Source organism: Mustela lutreola, chromosome 6, assembly GCF_030435805.1.
Source record: "Mustela lutreola isolate mMusLut2 chromosome 6, mMusLut2.pri, whole genome shotgun sequence".
Lineage (NCBI taxonomy): Eukaryota > Metazoa > Chordata > Mammalia > Carnivora > Mustelidae > Mustela > Mustela lutreola.
This window is the reverse complement of record NC_081295.1, coordinates 51,202,028-51,228,433: the sequence shown is the minus strand read 5'-3', so window position 1 is coordinate 51,228,433 and position 26,406 is coordinate 51,202,028. Positions and strand designations below refer to the sequence as shown.

Genomic DNA, 26,406 nt, shown 5'->3' with positions numbered 1-26,406 from the left:
GCACAAATTAAAAAAAAAAAAAAATGGAAAAAAGTAAATGGTTTAAGGTGCTTATTGAACAACATCAAAGTGACTAACATTTGCATAATAGGGGTCCCAGTAGGAGAAGGGAGAGGAAAAAAGGGGCAGAAATCATATTTGAAGAGCTAATGGCTAAAGGCAGAAAACTTCCATAACATGGAAAGGGAAACAAACATCCAGATCCTGGAAGTCCTGAAGTTCCAAAAAAGAGGAACACCAAGGTATGTTATCATTCAAGTGTCAAAAGTGAAAGACAAGGAGAGAATCCTAAAAGCAGCAGAAAAAAAAATTTTTATATATAAAGAAACCCCATTAAGACTACAAGCAGATGTTTAAGCAGAAAAACTGCAGGTCAAAAGGGAGTAGATCAATATATTCAAAATAGTAAAAGAAAACAACTTCCAACCAGGGATACTCTACCTGGCAAAGTTATTGTTCAAAAGTGAAGGATGACTGATGAAATTGACAGACATTTAAGGAGACTCATCAAGGAGGGGGAAAAAAAAAGCAAGAGGACTCAAATACATAAAATTAGAAATGAAAGAAAAGAAGAAACAACTGACACCACATACTATAAGGATTATGAGAATGCTATGAAAATTGATATCCATCAAATTGGACAAGCTAGGAGAAATAAATAAACTTCCAGAAACATAAGATCTTTGAAAAATGAATTCAGAAGAAATGGAAATTTGAACAGACCAATTACCAGCAATGAAATTAGATCAGTACTCAAAACAAAACAAAACAAAACAAAAACTTCCTAACAGAAACCCAGGACCAGATGTTTTCACCAGTAAATTCTATCAAACATTTAAAGAAAAGTTAATACCTACATTCTCAAGCTATTTCAAAAAACAAAAGAGGAAGAAAATTTTCCAAGTTAATTCTGTGAGGCCAACATTCCTCCGATAGCAAAACCAGATAAGAACACTAAAACAACAATAACAACAGCAAACTACAGTCCTATCTCTGGTGAACAAAGATGCAAAAATTCTAACCAAAATATTGACAAACTGAATCTAATAATACATCTAAAAAATCATTCATTATAACCAAATGGGATTTATTCCAGGGATAACACAAGTTACTCAATATTTATAAAATCAATGTGATACATCACATTAACAAGTAAAAGTATAAAAACCATATGATCATCTCAAAAGATGCAGAAAAAGCATCTGATAAAGTACAACATATATTCATAGTAAAAGCCTTCAACAAAATAGGTTTAGAGGGAACATACCTTAACCTAATAAAGGCCATCTATGAAAAACTTAGAGCTAAAATTAATCTCATTGATGAAAAACTGAAGTTTCCCTCTAAGATCAAGAACAAGTCAAGGCTGTCTATACTCACTGCTTTTATTCAACATTGCACAGGAAGTCCAAGCCACAGCAATCAGACAAGGAAAAGCAGGGAAGAAATAAAGTTTTCACTATTTGCAGATGACATGGTAATATATATATAGAAAATCCAAAAGACTCCACCAAAACTATAATAACTGATAAATGGATTCAGTAAAGTCACAGGATATAAAATTAACGTACAGAAATTGGTTGTAGTTCTATACGCTAACAACAAAGTAATAGAAAGAGAAATTAAGAAAATAATACCATTTACAAAAGTGCATAAAAGGATAAAAACACCTGGGAATAAATGTAACCAAGATGGTGAAAATTTGTATTTGAAAAACAATAAAAATTTGATAAAAGAAATTAAAGATGACACAAACAAATGGAAAGATATTCTATACTCGTGGATTAGAAGAGCAAATATAAAACGTCCATACCTAAAACAATCTACAGACTGAATGCAATCCCAATCAAAATACCAACATTTTTAACAAAACTAAAACAAATAATACTAAAATTATACAGAACCACAAAAGGCCACAAATAACTGAAACAATCTTGAGAAAGAATAATAGTGGAAGTATGAGAATCCCAGAGGGTGCCTGGGTGGCTCAGTGGGTTAAGTGTCTGCCTTCAGCTCAGGTCATCATCTCAGGGTCCTGGGATGGAGCCCTGAATCGGGCTCTCCGCTCAGTGGTGAGCCTGCTTCCCCCTCTCTCTCTGCCCACCTCTCTGCCTACTTGTGACCTCTCTCTCTCTGTCAAATAAATAAACAAAATCTTTAAAAAAAGAAAAAAGAATCCTATATGTCAAATATACTGTAAAGCTATTGCAATCAAAACAGTATGGTACTGGGGGCACCTGGGTGGCTCAGAGGGTTGAGTCTCTGCCTTCGGCTCAGGTCATGGTCCCAGGGTCCTGGGATCGAGTCCCGTATCGGGCTCTCTGCTCAGCAGGAGCCTGCTTCTTTCTCTCCCTCTGCCTGTCATTTCCTCTGTTTGTGCTCTCCCTCTGGCAAATAAATAAATAAATAAATATTTAAAAAAAAAAAAAACCAAAACAGTATGGTACTGGCACAAAAAAAGACCCAGAGATCAAGGGACTGGAATAGAGAACCCAGAAATAAACTCATGATACTATGATCAATTAATATATGTCAAAGTAGGCAAAAATATCCAATGAGAGAAAGACTCCCTTCAATATACAGTGCTGGGGAACTGGACAAGCACGTGCAAAAAAAACCCCAAACAAACAAACAAACAAACAAAAAAACCAGAAAAAAACAAAAACTGAACTACTATCTTACACTATACCAAAAGTAAACTCAGAAGATATAAAAGACTTAAATGTGAGACCTAAAACCATAAAACCCCCAGAAGAAAACATAGGCAATGATTTCCTTGATACTGGCCAAAGAAACACTTTTTTAAAGATGTCTTCTCAGGTAAGGGAAATGAAGCAAAATTAAACTATCGGGACTACATCAAAATAAAAGGTTTTGCACAGTGAAGGAATCCATCAATAAAATGATATGGCAACCTATTGAACAGAAGAAGATACTTGTAAATGGTATATCCTGTAAGGGGTTTATATTCAAAAATATAAGAATTCATACAACTCAACAACTCAATAATCTGATTAAAAATGGGCAGAGGAAAAATAAACATTACACATTATTCGGGAAATGCAAATTATTATTATGTGAGGTATCACCTCACACCTGTCAGAACAGCTATCACCAAAACAACAGGAAATAACAAGTGTTGGCAAGGATGTAGAGAGAAAGGAATGCTCATGCACTGCTGATAAAATGCAACCTGGCGTAGACACTGTGGAAAACAGTATGAAGAGTCCTGAAAGGTTACAAAGAGAATTACCATATGGTGCAGTAATTCCACTACTCAATATTTACCCAATGAAAACAAAAATTAATTTTAAAAGATATACACATTCCTATGTTTATTACAGCATTATTTACAATATGGAAACAACACAGTGTTCATCCACAGATGAATAAAGAAGTGGTGTGTGTATACACACACACATGCATACACAATGGTATATTACTCAGCTTTGAAAAAGAATGAAGGGGTGCCTTGGTGTCTCAGCTGTTTAAACGTCTGCCTTCAGATCAGGTCATGATCCTGGGGTCCTAAGATGGAGCCCCATGTGGGGCTCCTTGCTCAGCAGGGAGCCTGCTTCTCCCTCTCCTCCTGACTCGTGTTCCCTCTCACTGTCTCTGTTTCTCTCTCAAGTAAATAAATGAAATTAAAAAAAAAAAGAAAAAAAGATTGAGTTTTTGCCCTTTGCAGCAACATGGATGGGTCTAGAGGGTTTAACGCTAAGTGATTTAAGTCAGAAAAAGACAAATACCATGCGATTTTACTCAGACGTGCAATTTCAGAAATAAAACTAAAAAGAAGAAGAAGAAGAAAAAAGAGAGACAAACAAAAAAATAGTATTTAGTACAGAGAACAAGCTGGTGGTTGCCAGAGGAGGTTAGGTGAGGGGAAGGATAAAATAGATAAATGAGATTAAAGGTACACTTATGGTGATGAACACTGAGTAATGTATAGAATTATTGAATTATTATTTTGTACAACTGAAACTAATATAGTATTCTATGTTAACTATACTTCAATAAAATATTCAAGTAAAGTTCTACAGAGCTGACATTTTGAGATTGAGGGATGGAACTCACAATTAGAGTAGTACCTATCTCTTTTTCAAGGATGTATCTCTGATTGCAAAATAGTTTGGATATCATTAACTCATCATTCAGTGAGTGAATAAATGATAACATTAGCATATAAAGATGACAATTCTGGGTGATGAATACTCTCTATTTGACAGTCAACAGATTAATTGCAGTAGCCATTATCACATCAAAGTAATCAGTGAAAATGGCTTCTGTTTGGTATGATCTGACTTTACATTTATTGTAAAATTAATGAGAGCTCTGTAATATACATATTCTCTATCTGTGTATCTATCTATCTATATGTATATATCTATAGTCCATGAAATTGTGACATCAAAAGTTACTTTAGAGATTATCTACTGCCATCTTTGTTATAAATTCACAATGTAAAAGACTCTCCATTCATTAGTCTCTGCCACTTTACCTCAAAGTCATAGAAATACTCATAATTTTCTATTGAATTACACTCTCCATCTTCAGGACACCAGAAAGAGAATTTTAAAGATGATTTAAATGTTCTATAAATCAATTTTTGGAAGGAGGGAATAGAAAATGTGACACTTCCAAATTTTTGGAAGACCTTTTTTTATGACAGTTAGAAATATGGATATAATTTGATGTCCCAACATGTTACCCATGAAGCTAGCCAATTCTATTTGCCCTTTGAACTATCTACATTTAAGGAGGAAGAGAAACTAGCATGTATTAAGTGTTTGCTATAATACAATACTAGGTATCCTACAAATATTCTCATTTTATCTTCACAACATTTCAATGAGAATTTCATAGAATTTTCAGATGATAAAACTGAAGTTCAAAGAGATCAGAGTCATAAACAGTGGCAGAGCTAGAATTCAGTATCTGATCTGCTTTACTTCAAAATTCATACTCTCTGTAAAAGACAAAGAGTGACTGAATGAAGAAGTCCTATAAGATACTCACTTTAGATGTTAGTACACATACAGACTGAAAGTGAAGGGATGGAAAAAGATATTCCATGCAAATGGAAACCAAAAGAAAGCTATAGTACCCATACTTATATAAGATTAAAAGAGACTTCAAAATAAAGTGCACTGGGTGCCTGGATGGCCCAGTGGGTTAGGCCTCTGCCTTCAGCTCAGGTCATGATCTCAGGGTCCTGTGATCAAGTCCCACATCAGGCTCTCTGCTCAGCAGGGAGGCTGCTTTTGCTCTCTTTCTGCCTGTCTCTCTGCCTACTTGTGATCTCTTTCTCTGTCAAATAAATAAATAAAATCTAAAAAAACCTTAAAAATTAAAAAAAGACTGTACTGAAGGAAAAAGAAAGGCATTACATAATGATAATTGTGTCAATCCAACAAAAAAGATACAACAATTGTATACATTTATGTACCCAACATGGAATCACCCAAATACGTAAAGCAAATATTAATAGAACTAAAGGGGGAAAAGGACAGCAATAAAATAATAGAGGACTTTAATGCCCCACTTAAATCAGTGGATATTTCATCTAGGCAGAAAATCAATAAGGAAACATCAGCCTTAAACAATACATTACACCAAATGGACTTAACAGATATTTACAGAACATTCCATCTAAAAGCAACAATACACATTTTTCTCAAGTGCACATAGAATACTCCCAAGATAAATCATATGTTACACCACAACACATGTCTTAATAAGTTTGAAAGGACAGAAATCATAATAAGCATCTTTCCAACAACAATAGTATGAAACTAGAAATCAATTATTTGTGTCACTGAAATAAATCCTACTTGATCATAATTTATGTTTTTAAATACATTGTTGAATTTGATTTGCTAATATTTTGAGGATTTTTGTCTCTATGTTCATTAAGGATACTGAGCTGTAATTTTCTTTGTGACATATTATACTGGTTTTGGTATCAGGGTAGTAGTAGCCTTGTAAAATGAGTTAGGAAGAGTTCCCTCGTCATGTAGTTTGTTGTTGTTGTTTGTTTTGTTTGTTTTGTTTTGTTTTGTTTTTGGATGAGTTTGAAATGGAATGGTATTAATTATTCTTTGAATGTTTCATAGAATTCACCGGTGCAGCCATCTGGTCCTGAAGTCTTGTTTGTTGGGAGGTTTTAGATTAGTAATTCAATCTTTTTACAGTAATTGATCTATTCAGATTTCTATTTCATCATGATTCAGTCCTGGTAGGTGGTATGTTTCTAGGAATTTGTCCATTTCTTCTAAGTTGTCCAATTTGTTAGTGCATAACTATTGATAGTAGTCCCTTATGATCATTTATATTTATTTAGCATCAATTGTAATATTTCTGCTCTCATTTATAAATATATTTGAGAATATTTTTGGTGAATCTAGATAAATGTATGTGAATTTTCTTTATCTTCCAAAGAACAAGCCCTTAGTTCTATTGATTCTTTTCAACTATCTTTTTAATCTTTACTTCATTTATTTTGGCTATAATTTTTGTTATTTCCTTCCTTCTACTACATCACTTTTATTCAATAGTATTAGAAGATCTAGCCAAAGCTATTAGGCAAGAAAGAGAAATGAAAAGGTATTCAAATTTGAATTGAAGAAGTAAAACTGTAACCACTTGCAGATGGCACAATATTATATATAGAAAGTCCTAAAGACACATCAAAAACTATTAAAGAAATTAAATTAAATTGCAAGTAACCAAATCAATACACAAAAACATCTTGTGCTTTTATATACTAAAAGTGAATTATCAGAAAGAGAAATTAAGAAAACAATCTCATTTACAATTACATTATAAAGGATAAAATACCTGAATAAATTAAACCAAGGAAGTAAAAGACCTGTATATTGAAAACTTCAAGACTTTGATAAAGGAAATGGAAGAAAACACAAATAAATGAAAAGATATCGTACTTTCATGGGTCAGAATTAATATTATTAAAATGTCATTATTTCACTAAGCAATCTACAGACTCACTGAAATCCCTATCAAAATTCCAATGGCATTTTTCACAGAACTAGAACAAACAATACTAAAACTTGTATGGAATCATAAAAGACAGACTAGCCAAAGCAATCTTGAGAAAGAAGAACAAAGCAGGAGGTATCATGATCCCTGATTTCAAACTATATCACAAAACTTGGGCAATTAAAACAGCATTGTATTGGCATAAAAATAGACACACATATCAATGGAAAAGAACAATGAGGAAAGGGGAGTCTTTTCAACAATGGTGTTGGGAAAATCAGAAAACAACATGCAAGAGAATGAAACTGGATTTCTATTTTGTACCATATACAAAAATTAACTCTAAGTGAATTGAAGACTTGAACATAAGACCTGAACCATAAAACTCCTAGAAGAAAAATTATGCAGTAAGCATTATGACATAGGTCTTGACAATGCTTTTTTTAATGTGACACCTAGAGCAAAAGCAACAAAAGCAAAAATTTTTTAAAAAAGTGGGACTACATCAAACTAGAAAAGTTTCACACAGCCAAAACTATCAATTAAATGAAAAGGAAACTTACTGAATAGAAGAAAATATTTGCAAATCATATATCTGATAAAGGGACAGAAACTAAAATACATAAAAACTAATATAACTCAATAACAAGAAGCCACCCAAAAAGTCCAGTTTTAAAATGGATGGAAAAACAGACATTTTCCCAAAGAAAACAGTTGCTTGAAAATACGATGTCATTAGTCATCAGGAAAATTCATATCAAAACCACAGTCATTCTTAATCAGTAGGTCTTAAAGCCTGGGTTTTGAAGTTTGCAGGCTTGACTGGGATAGAGCTCACAGAGTACTGCATTGCTCCTGGAGAGAGGGCAAACAAACAACCTGGGGGTGGACAGTGTGGAAATGATCATTTGTCTGGGGACACACAGTGGGGGAGACATTGTTCACTCTTCTTGGAATATGTCCCTGAGAGGCAACATTCTCAAAGTTCCCTTTCCAGGAACAAAGGAGCTGGCTATTGCTATTTCCCTCCCCACCCCTCACAATAAACACAGGGCCACTAGTGGGAAGCAGCACAGCCCTGACACTGGCTGCCTAATTTGCATACACCAAGCCCAACCACACCCTACCCCCACGCCCTGGCAAATTGTCCTTCTCAGTCAAGCTTGCCTCCTCAGTCACAGCATGGAGGGCCCCTCTCCCAGAACACCAACATAACCCCTGCCCATACAATGTCTCCCAACCAGAGAGTTCTGCAGGGCCTCAGTTCTGGTGGAATTGGTGTCAGGTCTCATTGCACAAGCATACCAGAACACAGCTAGTTAAAACTCACCCCATTCAGACCAGGGACCAAACACTGTCCACAACAGGCAAGGAGAGCTTCTGCATATGAATAGCCTGAGCATAGAGCAGTCAAAATACAACAGCAGAAGGTATACACCACACACCAGAGATACTCCCTGAAGCACCAGGCCCTGAGCATTTGACATCTTCTTCATAAGGCCATTACTTCCAAGAGCAGAAGACAGAACTGGCTTTTCCAAGACAGAGGAGAGGGAAGAAATTTAAAATGCCAAGATGGAGGAATTTATCCCTAATGAAAGAACAAGATAGGACCATGGCCAGAGATCTAAGGAAAACTGATATAAGTAATATGTTTGACAGAGAATTTAAAGCAACAATCACAGGAATGTTCACTGGACTTCAGAAAAGAATAGAAGACATCAGTGAGACGATTACCACAGGCATAAAAGAGTCAAAAAAGAATGAGAGATGAAGACTGCATTAAATAAGATTGGAAACAGACTTGATGTAATGAGCAGCAGGCTGGAAGAAGCAAAGGAATAAATTAGTGACCTAGAACACAAAATAATGGAAAATAGTGAAGCAAACAAAAGAGAGAAGGAAGAATTATGCAACATAAGAATAGACTTAGGGAACTCTGTGACCCCTTCAATCATAATAAAATTCATAATATGTAAGTCTCAAAGAAGAGATAAAAAACGGGGCAGAATATTTATTTGAGGAAATAATAGCAGTAATCTGTGGGAGGAAGCAGATAGCCAGATCCAGGAGACACAGAGAATTCCTACCAAAATAAAAAAAAAAACCAGGCCAACACCAAGACATACTATAATTGAATCTGGAAAATATAGTGATAAAGGGGAAAAAAAAATCTTAAACCCAGCAAGACAAAGGAAGTTCTTAACTTACAAGGGAAACCCATAAGACTAGCTGGACATTGTTCAACAGAAATGTGGCAATCCAGAAGAGAGTGGCATGAAATATTCAAAGTGATGAATGAAAAAAATCTGCAAACAAGAATACTCTATCCAGCAAGGCTCTCATTCAGAATAGAAGGAGAGATAGAGTTTTCCCAGAAAAATAAGAAATAAAAGAGTTCATGACCACTAAACTAACCCTGTGAGAAATATAAGAGGATGTTTTGAGTGTAAAGGAGAGACCAAAAGTCACAAAGACAAGAAAGGATCAGAGAAAAATCTCCAGAAACAATGACAAAACAAATAATAAAATGGCAATAAATACATATTTATCAGTAATTGCTTTGAATATAAATTAATGAAATGCTCCAATTGAAAAACATAGGGTGTCAGAAAAACAAAACAAAACAAGACCCATCTAGAGGGTATGTGCTTTGGTGAGTGCTGTGAAGTGTGTAAACCTGGCGATTCACAGACCTGTACCCCTGGAGATAAAAATATATGTTTATAAAAAAATAAAAAATTAAAATAAAACAACAAAAAAAAACAAGACCCATCTATATGCTGCCTATAAGAGACTCATTTTAGACCTAAAGACACCTGAAGATTGAAAGTGAGGAGGTGAATAAACATTCATCACATGAATGGGTGTGAAAAGAAAGCCAGAATATATTTGTATCAGACAATATTTGTATCAGACAAATGAAACTTTAAAACAAAGACTGTAAAAACAGACCAAGAAGGATGTTATATAATCATAAACAGGACAATCCAACAAGAAGATCTAACAATTGTAAATATTTATGCACCCAACATAGGAGCATCCAAATATATATAAAAATTTTGATAACAAACATAAAGGAACTAGTAGATAATACAATAAAAGTAGGTGACTTTAACACCCCACTTACATCAATGGACAGATTATGTAAACAGAAAATAAGGAAGCAATGGCTTTAAATAACACACTGGACCAGATATATTTAATACATATTCAGAACATTCTATCCTAAAGCAGCAGAATATACATTCTCTTCAAAGTGGGCATGAAACATTCTCCAGAACAGATCACATCTAAGGTCACAAACCAGGCCTCAACAAATACAAAAAAATAACCTCATACCATGTACCTTTTCTGACCACAACACTATGAAACTAAAAGTCAACCACCAGAAAAGACCATAAATACATGGAAGAGAAACAATGTGCTACTAAACAATGAATAGGTCAACCAGGAAATCAAAGAAGAAATTTTTTTAAAAGTATTTTATTTATTTATTTGACAGACAGAGATCACAAGTAGGCAGAGAGGCAGGCAGAGAGAGAGGGGAAGCAGGCTCCCCACTGAGCAGAGAACCCGAAGTGGGGCTAGATCCCAAGACCCTGGGACCATGACCTGAGCCAAAGGCAGAGGCTTTAACCCACTGAGCTACCCAGGCGCCCCAAGAAGAAATTTTTAAAAAATAGACAGATACAAATAAAAATGAAAATACAATAGTCCAAAACCTTTGGGTTACAGCAAAAGTGGTCCTAAGAGAGAACTATTTAGCATTACAGGCCTACCGCAAGAACCTAGAAAAATCTCAAATAAAGAACCTAAACCTACACCTAACGGAGCCAGGAAAAGAACAATAAACAAAGCCTAAAGCCAGAAGAAGAAAGGAAATAATATAGATCAGAGCAGAATTATAATAGAAACTGAAAAAAAAAAAAAACAGATTAATAAAACCAGGAGCTGGTTCTCTGAAAAGAGTAATAAAATTGATAAACCTTTAGCCAAACTTATCAAAAAGAGAAAAAACTCAAATAAATAAAATCACAAATTAGAGAGGGGAAAGGCAACCAATACCACGGAAATACAAGCAATTATAAGAGAACATTATGATGAATTATATGTCAACAAATTGGACAACCTGAAAGAAAGGATAAAGTCCTAGAAATATATAAATTACCAAAACTGAAACAAGAAAAAATACAAAACTTGAACAGACTCATAACCAACATAGAAATCGAATCTGTAATCAAACTTTCCCAACAAAAAAAAGTCCAAGACCAGATGACTTCACAGGTAAACTCTACTGAACATTTAAAGAGTTAATATTCATTGTTCTCTAACTATTCCAAAAGATAGAAAGGATAGGAAAAATTCCAAATTTATTCTATGAGGACAGCATTATCCTGATACAAAAACTAGATAAAGACTCCACTAAAAAAGAGACCTAAAGGCCAATATCCCTGATGAACATGGACATAAAAATTCACAATATAATACTAGCAAATCAAATCCAATTACATTAAAAGAATCATTCATCATGATCAAATGGGATTTATTCCTGGGCTTCAGAGATGGTTCAATTCACAAATCAATCAGTGTGATATATACTACATTAATAAAAGGATAAGAACCATATGATCTTCTCAAGAGATACAGAAAAAGCATTTGACAAAGTACAACATCCATTCATGATAAAAACCTTCAACAAAGTGGTTTAGAGGGAACATACCCCAACATAATAAAGGCCATATCTGAAAAACCAACTGATAATATCATCCTCAATGCAGAAAAACTGAGAGCTTTTCCTCTATGGTTAGGAGCAAGCCCAGGATGTCCACTCTCACCACAGTTATTTAACGCAGTACTGGAAGTCCTAGCCACAGCAATCAGACAACACAAAGAAATAAGAGGTATCGACTCAGCAAGGAAGAAGTCGAACTTTCACTATTTGCAAATGTCATGATACTCTATATAGAGAACTTGAAAGACCATCCAAAAACCCTGCTAGAACTGATACATGAATTAAGTAAAGTTGCAGGATACAAAATAAATGTACAGAAGTCTGTTGCATGTCTATGCACAAATAATGAAGCATCAGAAGGAGAAATGAAAGATATTGAAAATGATTCAAGAAAAATGGAAAGATATTCCATGTTCATGGATTGGAAGAACAAATATTGTTAAAATATCTATGGTATCCGAAGCAATCTACACATTTAATGCAATCCCTATCAAAATACCACCAGCATTTTTCACAGAGCTAGAACAAAACAATCCTAAAATTCGTATGGAAATACAAAAGACCCCCAATAGCCAGAACAATCTTGAAAAAGAAAAACAAAGCTGGAGGCATCATAATTCCAGACATCAAGTTATAATACAAAGCTGTAGTGATCAAAACAGGAAGGTACTGGCACAAAAATAGACATGCATGTGTTGAGACATCCACGAAATCTTGCCAATTGCAAGGACATGGAATACTATGCTAGGGAATATTAGGCTAAGAGAAGTCAGTCAGTCAGGGAAAGACAAATACTATATGATTTCACTCATATGTGGAATTTAAGAAACAAAACAAATGAGCAAAGGGGGAAAAGAGAGAAAGAAGAAAACTAAGAAATGAACTCTTAACTATAGGGAACTGATGTTTACCAGAGGAGAAGTGGGTGGGGGGATGGGTTAAATAGGTGATGGGGATTAAGGATCAGCACTAGCTGTGATGAGCACCCAGTGTTGTTTATGCAACTGTTGAATCACTAAATTCTACACCTGAAATTAATATTACACTGTACATTAACTAACTGTAATTTTTTAAAAGATTTATTTATTTATTTGAGAGAGAGAGAGAAGAGAGTGGGAGTGGGGGGAGGAAGAAGGGGAGTGGGAGAAGGAGAAGCAGGCTTCCCACTGAGCAGGGAGCCTGATGTGGAGCTGGATCCCAGGACAATGGGATCATGACCTGAGCCAAAGGCAGACACTTAACAACTGAGCCACCCAGGTGCCCCAACCAACTGGAATTAAATAAAAACCTAAAAAGAACCCACAATGAGATACTGCTTCAAACCTGTTAGAATGGCTATTATCAAAAAGACTAGAAATACATTTTGGCAAGGATGTGGAAAAAGGTTGACCTTGAGCACTGTTGATAGGAATGTTAATTGAAGGGGCCGCTACTGAAAAGAGTAAGTAGTAAATTTCTGAAAAGAATTAAAACTACCCTATTATCCAGCAATTCAGTATACTCATGGCTATTTATCTGGAGAAAACAAAAACACTATTTCAAAAAGATATATATGACCCCCATATTCATTATTATAATGAATTGTAATGGCATTATTTATAATTACCAAGATGTGGAAACAACCTAAGGGCCCATCACATGCACACACACACACACACACACACACACAGGAATATTATTCAGTCACAGGTGAAAACACGGATATATCCTGAGGGCACTATGCTAAGTGAAATTTGTTAGAGAAGGACAAATACCATGCAAAATCTCATAGATGCAAGCTAAATATATATAGGTAGATAGATATAGATACAGATATATATCTAAGCTCATAGTTATAGAAAACCGTTCCGTGACTATTAGTGACTGCCAGATGTGGTACATGGCAGGGGAGCAATGAGTGAACTGTTTTCATTTTTTTCTCTTGTTTGTTTAAGTAAATAGAACAAAACTTTTAAAAAGCAAAAAGTAAAAGAAACTTTGCATCATTTACATTTAAAGGCCATTAACTTTCTTTTTTTTTTTTTTAAAGATTTTATTTATTTATTTGACAGATCACAAGCAGGCAGAGAAGCAGACAGAGAAGACAGAGAGAGAGGAGGAAGCAGGCTCCCCGCTGAGAACCCGATGCGGGGCTTGATTCCAGGACCCTGGGATCATGACCTGAGCTGAAGGCAGAGGCTTTAACCCACTGAGCCACCCAGGCGTCCCTAAAGGCCATTAACTTTCTGATAAAACACACATGAGTATTCCCTAAATAGTAATAATATGTGATCTAGTCTCATTGTTCATGAAAGAAAAAAATTTAAGTGTGAAAATATAGGATACATTAGAAACTACACAGATAAAAATATCTCAGTTATGGCATCACAAGTTCTGTAGGTGTTTGCAAATATAACTTAATATCCATTGAAAATTATTTTACTTTCTCTCTGTTATCTCTATCACTTTAAAGTATTGATCACTTTCCAGACAACATAACTGACACCCTTTAGCACAGTGTCTTTAGGTAATGGGAAACGTCGTATAAAAGTAGGATACTGATATGCCCAGAACTAACCTAACAGAAGAAAGTAAAATCCCCACATATTCAGAAAAATGCAGTTTTTTTGTTCATTTGTTTGTCTGGTTTGTAACCATGATGGCTAGCTCTATGAGCACAGTAAAACCTTATCTGTTAATCATGTCAAGGGGCTAGTTATTGCTTGATACCAGCTAGAATGTAATGTCTTGAATAAATTGGCTTAGACTTCCCATTTGGTTATAGTATCAATAACAAGATGGCAACACAAGATTACTAAACAACTTGAATTGAATTTTTACCCTAGTTTTATAATTATTTTGCAAGAAATATTTATGAACCTTTTTTCCTACATTACTCAGAGTGCACAGAGTATATTATCAAAATCAAGACATTTTTATACAACTTTGCCTTTGTCCTGAGTGGTCCTCCCCCTCACATACATCCCAACCCTGAAGTCTTCCAGGCATTTGGTTGAGGGGTCTTCCCTGGGAAACAGTCCCCCATTGGGGTCAGTCACTTCCTGTTCTTGACCCCATGACCAGTGCTGAGTTTTATCATAGCATGTGCATATGTAAGTCCCAATGGCAAAGACAGTGGCATACATCTAATTTCTCCAGTTCTCTGACTCAGGATGAATGCAGCAAACCATCTTGTGCATTCTACAAACACTGGCTGAGCCTTCCTGGAGAAAGTAACAAAGGAAGACCTAATTGCGCCATTATACATTCGTTGTTAACAATTTCAACGTAGCCATGACATTGAGTCTCTTCTGTTTTTCTCGTTATTTTAGTCTCACCTCTGCAAGAACTCTTTCAAACTACCTCTTCTTTCCTCATATCTCTGAGTTCTCCTCATTTCATCTCACTCTCAGCAGGCAACCTTGTCCTGTACCTTCCATAGAAATTAGAAAATGCAGGAATTCTCTTAAATTGCTGCTACTGGACATAGTACTATCGACCATCTTCTTCTCTTTACCAGCTTTAAAATAAGAAAGATATATTTGCCTCCTCCTATCAAAGATGATGGGGCTGCCTAAATTTTGTACCACATTCTATGTCCACCAGAAACGGCACCCACATGTCCCCTCCTTATCTTTAAACGCTCCCTATTTTCCATACACAAACAAAAAGCCTCTCTGGGCCTCACATCTTCCTCCAGTCAACATCTCACTTCTTATCAAAATTAAATAGTTGTCTGTAGTGCCTAGTGTTATCTCCTTACAATCCTCATTTTCTCCTCAATTCATGGCAATGCCTCTGATAGGGTTCTTTTAATGATGCGATGAAGTCATCAGGTAAGAAGTACAATAAAAGACAACAATTATTCACCCAGTGCTCTTTCAGGAGCATTCAACAGGGTGACCACTCTCCTCTTGAAACACTTACTTTTAGATACAATGATCCATACTGTCTGTATTGTTTCCCTACCTCTCTGAGGCCTCTTTATCCTACTCTCTTGTTGGTTTTTCTTATGCCACTTGATAATTCAACGTGAAGTCTCTCGGGTCTGTTCTCAGACTTTCTTTTTTGCTACACTGTCTATGAGAAATATTTATTTCACATGGTTTTATTGACCATAATTTTTTTCTAAAGAATTTATTTATTTATTTCACAGAGAGAGATACAGCGAGAGAGGGAACACGAGCAGGGTAGGTGGAGAGGGAGAAACAGGCCTCTCACTGAGCAGGGAGTCCGACGTGGGCCTCAGTCCCAGGACCTCTGGGATCATGACCTAAGCCAAAGGCAGACACTTAACCACTGAGCCACCCAGAGGCCCCTCATTGACCACAATTTTGCTGCATAGGTCAGAGTACCTAGTTGCACACAGCCGTATACAAACTAGCTTAAGCAGAAAAGATATTTATTCATATTAGGAGGATCTTAAGGAGGATTAGACAGGTGGTAAAGCTAATTTTGGAAACAGTACCTATATCATAAAGATGTGTTAATGAAAATACTATGGCTAACTCTGAAGAATGGGAAGCCCTTGCTGCTACGCTTCCCTCATGACACACAGTTTCCTCACATTTCTCACGTGTACATCCAAGTCTCTCAAAATTGTGCCTAATTAGAAGAACTTAAGTCACAAGTATGTCCTCATAAGACTGTAAAGAGTTAACAAATGTTGAGTTTTCTGATTCCTAGCTGGGGAACATAGGATTTAGAGTATGGAGATTATAGAAAATAGGGTGCATTCCAAGATATTAGGTGATAAGAAATGGCAAATATCCACTGCAGTTGCTCTTATCTACCTGACATTAATATATATCCTTCTTCCCAACATAATCTTTCAAATAGTAACGTGCTTTCACCTATCCTATTGTAACTACCTATAAACAAATATATCACCACCTTCTCAAGAAGAAAGAAAACATCTCATCAATCATAGTATCTGTGGTAGGACCAGTGAATTTCATGACAGATGGCAGTTGATTTATTTCTTTTACTGAAAAGAGCTCTCAAAAAGGCAAAAATGTTATGTGAAATGTCTTAATAGTGTATATGATATTCCATAAAGCTTGTGAATTGTTTTGCTACAGGAAGTAGGATGAGCATGGAGGCAAATATAAATCCAAATTAAGGCATTTATCCTACCAAGGATAAAGTATTTCTAGTCCGTAATAGGAGTAGCCCCCATGTAATTAATTTACTGCTTAAGAATAAGATACTTTTCCTGAAGTATAGAACTATCCTGAAAAATTAGGGTTGTTTCCTGCTGTGGGTAAATTGAGTAACCAGCCGTTGTGGTGTCCATCACAGTCTTGTTGTGAGAAATCTACATTAATCTGCTGTCATTGTCACCATGATCACTTTATTACTGGGTGTACTGGGCAAGTACTAGGGTGGCTGGAAAGGAATCAGACTTTCATCCATTTATCAGGTCATTTTGTCCAACTGATTATTTAGAATTTATTCCACAGCGAGACTCTTTGACAGAGTATTCACTTAGGATGCAAATATTATCAATCGCTCAGCCCATTTTGAGTAATGAGCCCCTAAATCTAACCCCAACTCTTTTCCTGAAGAGAATGCAGACCTGATCAAACTATTGCTCATGAATTAGTATAAACCTAGCCTTCAACCACCTCTCTCTAGACTAAGCAAAAACTGGAATATGTCCCTTGAACTATATTTTGAGAGGATTTTCCTTTCCTAATGACATTTATGGCTACCCTGCGTGGGTTTAATATAACAGCACTCCAGTTCTGATTACTGCTAGCATATCAGGCTGAGTAAACTTAAGTTAGACTCAGGTTATTTCCTTCTTGTTTCATTTGTCATAGGGCCTCCTCAAGAGTCACGCATGTGAGTTAACAGAGGAATTGCATAGAAAAACATTAGGACACAGGGAGTATGAAGTGACAAAAGTTCTCTCCTTGACCAAACTCCAGTTGAGTGCTCTCAGCCCTCAACTTCAGTGCCAAAGACTTCACACTCTCAGCACAAATTATTTTGCCCACCCCTTACATACACAGAGATACATATCCCACATTAAAAGACTTGAACAAGCCACAGCATAATTTCTAACAACTCAAGGCTGCATCCCTAGGATGACCCTAACCCCCTTAAAGTGGCTGCCTGAAAGAAACCTCCAGGTTGCCAAAAGAGTTTTTACCGTTTTCTTTCTAGCTGGTACCTTATCAGGTAGGCCTCTGACCTTCCTTTCTTAGATCATTTACATAAAGGCTTTCCATCATAAATTCTTATTCTATGTATCTCTTACAACTCAGGATTGTCTTCTCAAATACCTTAAAATCATTCCTTTGAAATAGTATCATTAGAAGTATCAATAGTAGTATAGAAGTATCAATAGTATCATTAGAAGGGATAGTGTCCTCTCTCCCAGACACTGTGGTAGGAAGGACCTACTTCAATTATTGATAGCTAACAAACACAGCTGGCCTAATTATATTTACATTGGCCAACTCTTTATAATTTTTCATTTCTCTGGTTCTGTACAAGCCCCCTTTCTTCTTCTACCTCCTCCTTTCTTTTCCTTCCTTCCTACCTTCCTTTATTCCTTCCTTCCTTCTTTCACTGGGTACAATATACTTTATTGATGGTACATAAAAAGTTGGGGTCTCCAAGCTCCTCCCCTTCTCGAGGGACAGAAACTGTGCAGAGGTCTGGAGATTCTCTGTGTGCTGGGGGATGAGCTGTGGTAAGGACTTCGATGCAGCTGAGGACCCCTCTCTTCCTCTTGCTGTCACTGGGGTTGGTGGTCCAGGGGACTCTTACTCCTTACAGGCCATTAGATCTATCACCTAGTTGCTGTAGCAAATTCACTGTCATACCAGGAAATGAGCTTGACAGAGTGGTCTTTGAGAGACATGCCAGGCCCAGGATTGAAAGTGGAAGACTGAGTGTCATTGTTAAAGTTGTAGGAGACAACCTGGTCTCAGTGTAGCCCAGGATGCCCTTGAGGAGGCCCTCTGATGCCTGCTTTACCACCTTCTTGATGTTATCATATTTGATAGCTTTCCCTAGGTGGTAGTCCAATTCACAACTAACACATTGGCATGAGGACACAGAAGTCCATGCCAGTGAGCTTCCCATTTAGTCTTGGCGGCACCAGAAGCAGGGATGATGCTCTGGGCAGCCATGCCATGGCTTTCCAGAGGGGCTATCCACTCTTTTCTGGGAGCAGTGATGGCATGGACGATGGTCATGATTCGCTCCATGATACCAAAGTTGTCATGGACGTCCTTGGCCAGAGGGGCCAAGCAGTTGGTGGTGCAGGAGGCATTGCTAACAGTCTTGAGGGGGTTGTCACACTTCTCATGACTCATACCTATCACAATCATGGGGTTATCAGTAGAAGGGGTAGAGATGATGACCCTCTTGGATCTACCCTTATCCATGATTATGAAGACCCCAGTGGACTCCACAATACACTCAGCATCATTCCATTTGATGTTGGTGGGATCTCTCTCCTGGAATATGGAGATGGGATTTTCATTCATGACAAGTTTCCTATTCTCAGCCTTGACTGGACCATGGAATTTGCCATACATGGAATCATACTAGAAGATGTAGACTATACAGTTGAGGTCAATTAAGGGGTCATTGATAACAACAATATATACTTTGCTTGAGTTAAAAGCAGCCCTGGTGACCAGGCACCCAATATGGGCAAATCTGTTTATTCCAACCTTCACCATTGTATCTCAGGGACACAGCTGGCACTGCACCAGAAGATGTGCTATCCATCAAACAGGGAGGAAGAGAGAGCCTGTCATTCTCCCTTTAAATGCCCAATCACCTTTGTAAAAATTGAAGATGAGCTTGATTTACCCTGTACCATCTTTTTCTCTATTGTAATAGTGCATGAGTGATTTAAAACTCTTATTACCACTTTAACTACTGTTCAGATTTGTTTATTTTTGATGAAAATATCTGCTCATGCAACTTATTTGTGCCTCAGGATCTGCTTAATCAAAACTATACACACAATTCCTAATTGATAGATTTTTGCTGGATATAACCAGTTATGTAGCTTGAACTAATAGATAACACCAAGTTAATGAATGTAAGATCAAGTTATTTGTTGCTCTCTTTTCAGGTGTTCAATGCCTATCATGATCTTGCTTCTACTAGGAAAACAGAAACTTTCAATCAAAAGGAGAACAGCTACTTGCAGAGTGGTCACAGCTTTCTTCTAAAACCTTAGAAACCTGTACTATCATTCTCTTTTACAAACTTTGTACTGTGTCTCCTGCCACAAATACTTTGGGCACAATTGGATTAGCTGTCATAACGCCCATTGGAAGGCTGTTTCATGGGATCTGGTCCAGCCGAAAAGTCCTTTTTTTTGCTGAGGCTCCCTTAAAGAATGATATCCTTTTGAGTCACCTGGCAAATAATCAGAGTATCCAACTTAAAAGTGGTGATAATTTTCTCCAATATCCAAAGAAACCCATTGTAGCTCTTTCTTAGGGATTTGTGGGGCAAAGCACAGAAACTAGCCTTTTGCTTTGAATAGTATATCTTACCATGTACTATTTACCACAGACTATTCAGAAACTCCAAAGGTGGCAGACCATTGTATTTTCATGGTACTTACTCTCCAAACTTCAGCATGCCTACATGTCTTACCAAAAAAATCTAGCATCCTTGTTTTATAATTTCTTTCCTCATGAAATTATTAATATACCAAAACTGGATGATGCTGGCATTGTGAAATCAAGGTCCCTCTAGCATAAATTATGGCACAGAATCCTATATTATAATTTTGAAATAAGTGCGTAGAAGTCTACTGTTGTTTTTTTACCAGGTGAAAGCAAATAATTTTTGCTTTTGTCTGGTTGTTAGTATAGAAAAATGCTTTGACCATGTCAATAACTGCATTCCAGGTGCTATTCCAAAGCTGGTATGATTTCTTCTCGAAATAAAACTGAATCCAGAATAGTAGTTGAGACTACAGGTAACATGTATTTAAATGAAGGAAAGTCTAGTGTTATTTTCCAAGGCCTGTTTCTTACTGTGCAGGTGATACAAGCTAACTGAATGAAGAAGGGAAAGGCATAACCACCAACCACTGGGAGTATGAATCCTTATTATTCCAAGTGATAAAGGAGAACAACTTTCATTTTTATTTTTATTTTTTCATTTTTTATTTTAAAGGCACAGAAAAGGCCCAGGAACATCTACTTAGGCAATTATAATAGAGTTTGGTGTATGGGTTATGACCCCAGTCTGTGAATCATTCCAGTTACTGATTATAATCATTTCGAGTATCAGTAGGAACTAAAGAAATAGCCACAAGATGTTTCTATAAACCCACTGGGCCTACTTTGAGTACACTTACAGTGAATATGCATTGTTATGGACTGAATGTATCCTCCACCCCAATGTAATGGTATTTGGAGGTGGGATATTTGGGAAATAATTAGGTCTAGATTAGGTCATGAAAGTGGCTTGAATCTGCTGGCACCTTGATCTTAGATATCATGGTCTTCAGAACCATGAGAAGTAAATCTCTTCTTATTTTTAAAAAATATTTTATTTATTGATTTGAGAGGGGGAGAGAGAGAGAGCAGCAGAAGGTCCAGAGGTAGAGGAAGAAGCAAGCTTCCTGCTCAGCAATGAGCCTGACATGGGGTTCCATCCCAGGATGCTGAAATCATGGTGGAAGCTGATGGCAGACACTTAACTGACTGAGCTACCCAGATGCCCCAAAACAAATCTCTTCTTGTTTAAGCTACCCAGTCTTTGGTACTTTCTTACAACAGCCTGAGCAGAGTTGACTAAGATAACTATTAATTACCTGACATTCAATAACCCTAGCATTGTTACTGAATTGCAGAAATGGTTTAGTTTTAGCCAGCAGAGTCAACCTGGAATTAGTATCCAATTCTTAATGAAATGTCTAGGAATTTCTCCTCCTTTAGTATAGAGTTGGCCTCCTAAATCGTGCAAGTCTCTTAGGAGAAGAGTAGCAATAGCCTGGATCTATTGACTGCTTACTATGTGCAAGGTACTTTTACATATATTAGTTTATTTAATCCCCTTATCCAATGATCATATAAACTCCACTGGAATCAGGGAACTCATTTCAAACACAGTAAAACACAAAACACAGTAGGACCACACCACAAAGGTCCTCAAAGTTCTACCAAGAAAAATTATCATTATGTTTTAAATAACATTGAGTCTCTCCTTCCCAATTATTTCAATTAATAGCTGTATTGAGGTTTTGTGGGTTCCATCAGGAAATCTTTAGGAGTTAGAATCACCTATGATATATTTACTACAAAAATTTTCATAGTTTTTTGGATTTACCTTCTACTTTATTAACTTAAGGTATTTTATTGCATCTTTACCTAATTTAGCATAGGCCAACCTTATGTGTAAATTTCAGTGAAGGAACTGAGAGAGAAATTACAGTTTCTGACTGATTCTAGCTGTTGACCTTAGGAACTAAAGAGCAATAGGTAGGAGCATGAAAAAATTGGCTCCCCTTGCACGGTACTTATCTAAGGGATCTTTTTATTCCCCCACCAAGATTTTATTTATTTATTTGACAGACAGAGATCACAAGTAGGCAGAGAGGCAGGCAGAGAGAGGGGAAGCAGGCTCCTTGTTGAGAAGAGAGCCGGATGTGGGGCTTGATACCAGGACTCTGGGATCATAACCTGAGCTGAAGGCAGAGGCTTTAACCCACTGAGCCACCCAGACACTGCTATCTAAGGGATCTTGAGGTGAGGCCTGAATTGGGACAGAGATTCTGTTTTGTTGTAAAGACACTCCAGGAGATTAGTGTATTTAGGGGCTCTCCTAAAGGCCTCCTTTTTAACTGGTGTTCTACTCTTTTCCATTCAATATGCTGTTACTAAGAAATCTGACAAAGACATGAATTCAACCTAATCTGAAATTCAGCAACCCAGAGCATCAGATAGGATGTTTTATTCTTGGCTATGTCAGTCCTGTGGTTGCAACAAATACTTTTGACACAGACACAGAAAGTCTCCAATTCTCCTACTCTCTCCTGAGCCAAGAACTTAGGACTTGGATCTTATGAGTTTCTGTTGCTTAGCTCTCCTATATATCTAGAAGCAGTAGCCTTCCTTTTCTTCCTTAAGATCCCATCTTTCCTACTCATTCTATACCAAGAGCTACCTGTTTTTTTAAAGATCTTGTCTTCAATAGCCATTTCATTCTAGAGGATAATTTAAGTAACTCTTTCATATGCTGTGCCATTAACTACCAGAGTTGCTAGTTCTATACTATGTCTTCAGTGCTTTCAAACCCAACCAGCATAAACAACCCATTTACAAATTTTTATTTCTTTGATGGCTTGTTGCCTTTCCTGGCACCAAATGCCATATTGGTCAGGATTATTAATTGCAAACATTAGAAAATATTCTGACATAAGGAGAAAATTAGTGTTTAAAGGGATATTATGGAGCTCAGATAACTTAGAGAAGGGACAGAGGACAAGATTCTGAAGACACAGGAACAATGACATCACACCATCTGTTCTGAAGAAGATATCATGGCCATGCTACTTGGAACTGATTGCCCTTAGGATTAGATGCCTGATATTCCACTCCCTTCCTTCCTCCAAGCATCAGAAAAAAACCAAAGTCCCTGCCATTACATGTGCCAGAGTGTATATTCCTCTTTTCATGGTCACTTTTTCATAATACTAGATTTCTAATGTAAATGTCAAGTGAGTCCAAATAATTGGAAAAACTGAAGTCAGTGCCTTTATCTAAAACTATAAGAAAGTCTGGAATATAATTATTCCATCCTCTGCCTTGGAAAGAACAATTAATAATGTAAAAAATTACCAAAATATAGAGAGAAAGTTGGACCACAATAAATGACAAATATCTATTAGCTGGGCCATATGTTAAAATCACCTAAAATGATATGCTGAATCGGGTGGTAGTCATTACTCACAGTATTTCTGGATCTCTTTCTTTTCCTAGATAATAATTTGAAACTACACTTAACTCCCTCTAGAATTCAGCAGAGGTAAAATAACTTACCTTGGCTGATGGAGTATAAATGGAAGCAACAAGTGTCACTTCAAGACAGACTCTTTCTGAGCTGATATACCTTCTACATACTTCCTTGCCCTACCATGATGAACATGGAAGCCCCCAATAGATACGGTAGCATCATCACAAAATAAGGCTTTAGTCATCTTGGGTGTCTAACTGAATAATATGAAAAAGCTCCCTTCTTGGCCTGCAATGGGCAGGTAGCAAAAACAAAGAATAAAACTTGTTCTAGGGGCACCTGGGTGGCTCAGTGGGTTAAAGCCTCTGCCTTTAGCTCAGGTCATGATCCCAAGGTCCTGGGATCAAGCCCCACGTTGAGCCCTCTGCTCCGCAGGAAACCTGCTTTCTCCCCTCTCTCTGCCTGCCTCTCTGCCTGCCTCTCTGCCTACTTGTGATTTCTCTCTCTCTGTCAAATAAATAAAATCTTAAAAAAAAAAAAAAAAAAAAAAAAAAAAAAAAAAAAAAAAAAACTTGTTCTAATTCCCTAAAATTTTGCTGTGACATGTCCATGCTGACTGACAGAAGCTCAGACCTCTCTTCATTTGTACTCTTTATCTGATACATACCTAACAGGTTGCAAGTCACAACACAGAGCTGTCACAAAAGTACTTCACTGAACATGTTCAGAGCTGAACTCATGAATTTTTCTATCAATTATTCTTCCTCCAGCATTTCCTTCCTCGATAACACAAAGCCACGTGTTTGCTCAATCTGAAAACATAAGAATCTTTCCTGCTTTTTCCCATTTTCTACTACTTATGTGTTACCAATTTCCAAATATCATGATTTTCATTTCCTCTATTTCTATAGTTCTGGAACTACTTCCAAAAGCCTAGTTCAAGAAACCATCATCTCTTATATGATTTAATGAAATAGGCTGATACTTACTTATGCTTATTTATCACTGTCTTACAACCTACCCTCCACTATAGTTATCATATTTTTTTGTTGGTTTTTCAATATATTATTCAATACTTATAAGTTCCTCCTTAAAACCCATCAAAGACTTCTCATTTCTTTTACCATAAAATTGAGATTTCTGGCTGAGATCTTTAAAATTCTGCCTGGTCTAGACTTTTGCTCATCATAGTTTCACTCTCTTATCTAGAAGTATTGACTGGCATTCAGTTCTTAAGATGTGCTATTCTCTTTCCCACCTCATAGTTTATGTTCCTATGATTTCTTCTATCTGAAGACTTTTCCAAAACTACTCCATTACATCCATTCCTACTGTGACCACCACTATCTTGCTACATCTGCCCACTCTCCTTTCTAATGCTGATGAATTCCTTACATCTTTGCTGAACACTATTGCTTTAGGAAACAGGCCTTTATTCTTTGATCCTTTGGTTACATTCCCCCAAAGAAGTTTAACTCTTGCCCTCCTATTTTACAATTCATTTGGGGTTTGTTTTCCTAAAGGAATGTTTAGGAAACAATGAAGTAAATATTGGCTTGTTTGCCATTGTTTCTTTAATGCCTAACACAATAGAGGCAAGGCATCAGTAATAATTTTTCAAATGAAGGTTCAAAGTTGAATAAACGAATGAGTGACTCCTAGATGCTTTCACACCCTCATCATATTTCCAGGGTTTTTTTTCTTGTTTGTTTCTTTGTTTTTTGTGTTTTTGTTTGTTTATTTTTTGGTTGTTCCACCAACTTGTCTATGTTTAGCTTTTTCAACTTGGAAAATTTTTAAAAATGCCCAGTTGTTTGTTGTTTATATCACATTATCTGCCCATCTGTTTTTATCTTTTTTTGTTTGTTTGTTTGTTCTACTTATATTCAGCTTATTGCTTGCATTGAGAATCATTTTAGTTTCAATCTTCTTAATTGTTTGGAAACCAGGGGTTGGTCTGTTTATTTTTCATACCTCATGCTGACACAGAATCCTGACATGTTTTTGGATTTAGGTATAGCAAAAACTATTAAATGTCCTCTACATCTGGGGAGGTAGAGAAGAAAACCAAAAATTCTGATACTTTGGGTTTTTTTCCCTCCCTTCAAATTAAAAGAAAACCTGTTTTGGAAAAAAAATATCTGCAGCTTAATCCATGTGAATATTCTAATCCTTACATCCAGAAAGCATTTCCACAAATCACTCAAATTTGTAAAGCCTATATTTGGAATAACATCTATTTGAAAATCACTTTGAGTATTTAACATGACTGATAATATCTTGTTAATAAAAATTCCATTGTTTAAATAGAATCCAGCTACATAATCTTTTTATATAACAATCTAAGAAATGAGATAGAAAGTAGAACAGACAAATTTTTATATAGATTAAGTTATGCATATGTGTCTGAAGCATAATGCACTGACAGGATATAGGAAAGGATATTTAAAAGCCTATTCAAATAGGATAGGAGACCAGGATATTTGGTCTCCAATCAATAAATCATGAGCCATTGGGGTTTCTTAATGAGCACCATGTTTGGGATAGATAGTAGCAATCTGGCAGGTCCCACAGGTGATTTTTTAAAGTGAATCCAAATTCTCCACAGATCTCTCTTACCTTCCATCACAGTGTGTTTTTGAAGGGTGCATGGGAGTTGTCATAATGTGTTTCCCCATACCATGTTGAAAAACTGAGAAAACTGCTATAAAATGCAAATTTAAGGGCATCAATGGATTTTCTCT

The 26,406-nt window shown here is 36.4% G+C and overlaps 1 pseudogene; it reads right to left on the bottom strand.

The window, feature by feature from the left end:
- Positions 1 to 18,489: 18,489 nt before the first annotated feature.
- LOC131833135 (glyceraldehyde-3-phosphate dehydrogenase-like) lies at positions 18,490 to 19,416 on the bottom strand (annotated as a pseudogene).
- Between the last annotated feature and the right edge of the window lie 6,990 nt (positions 19,417 to 26,406).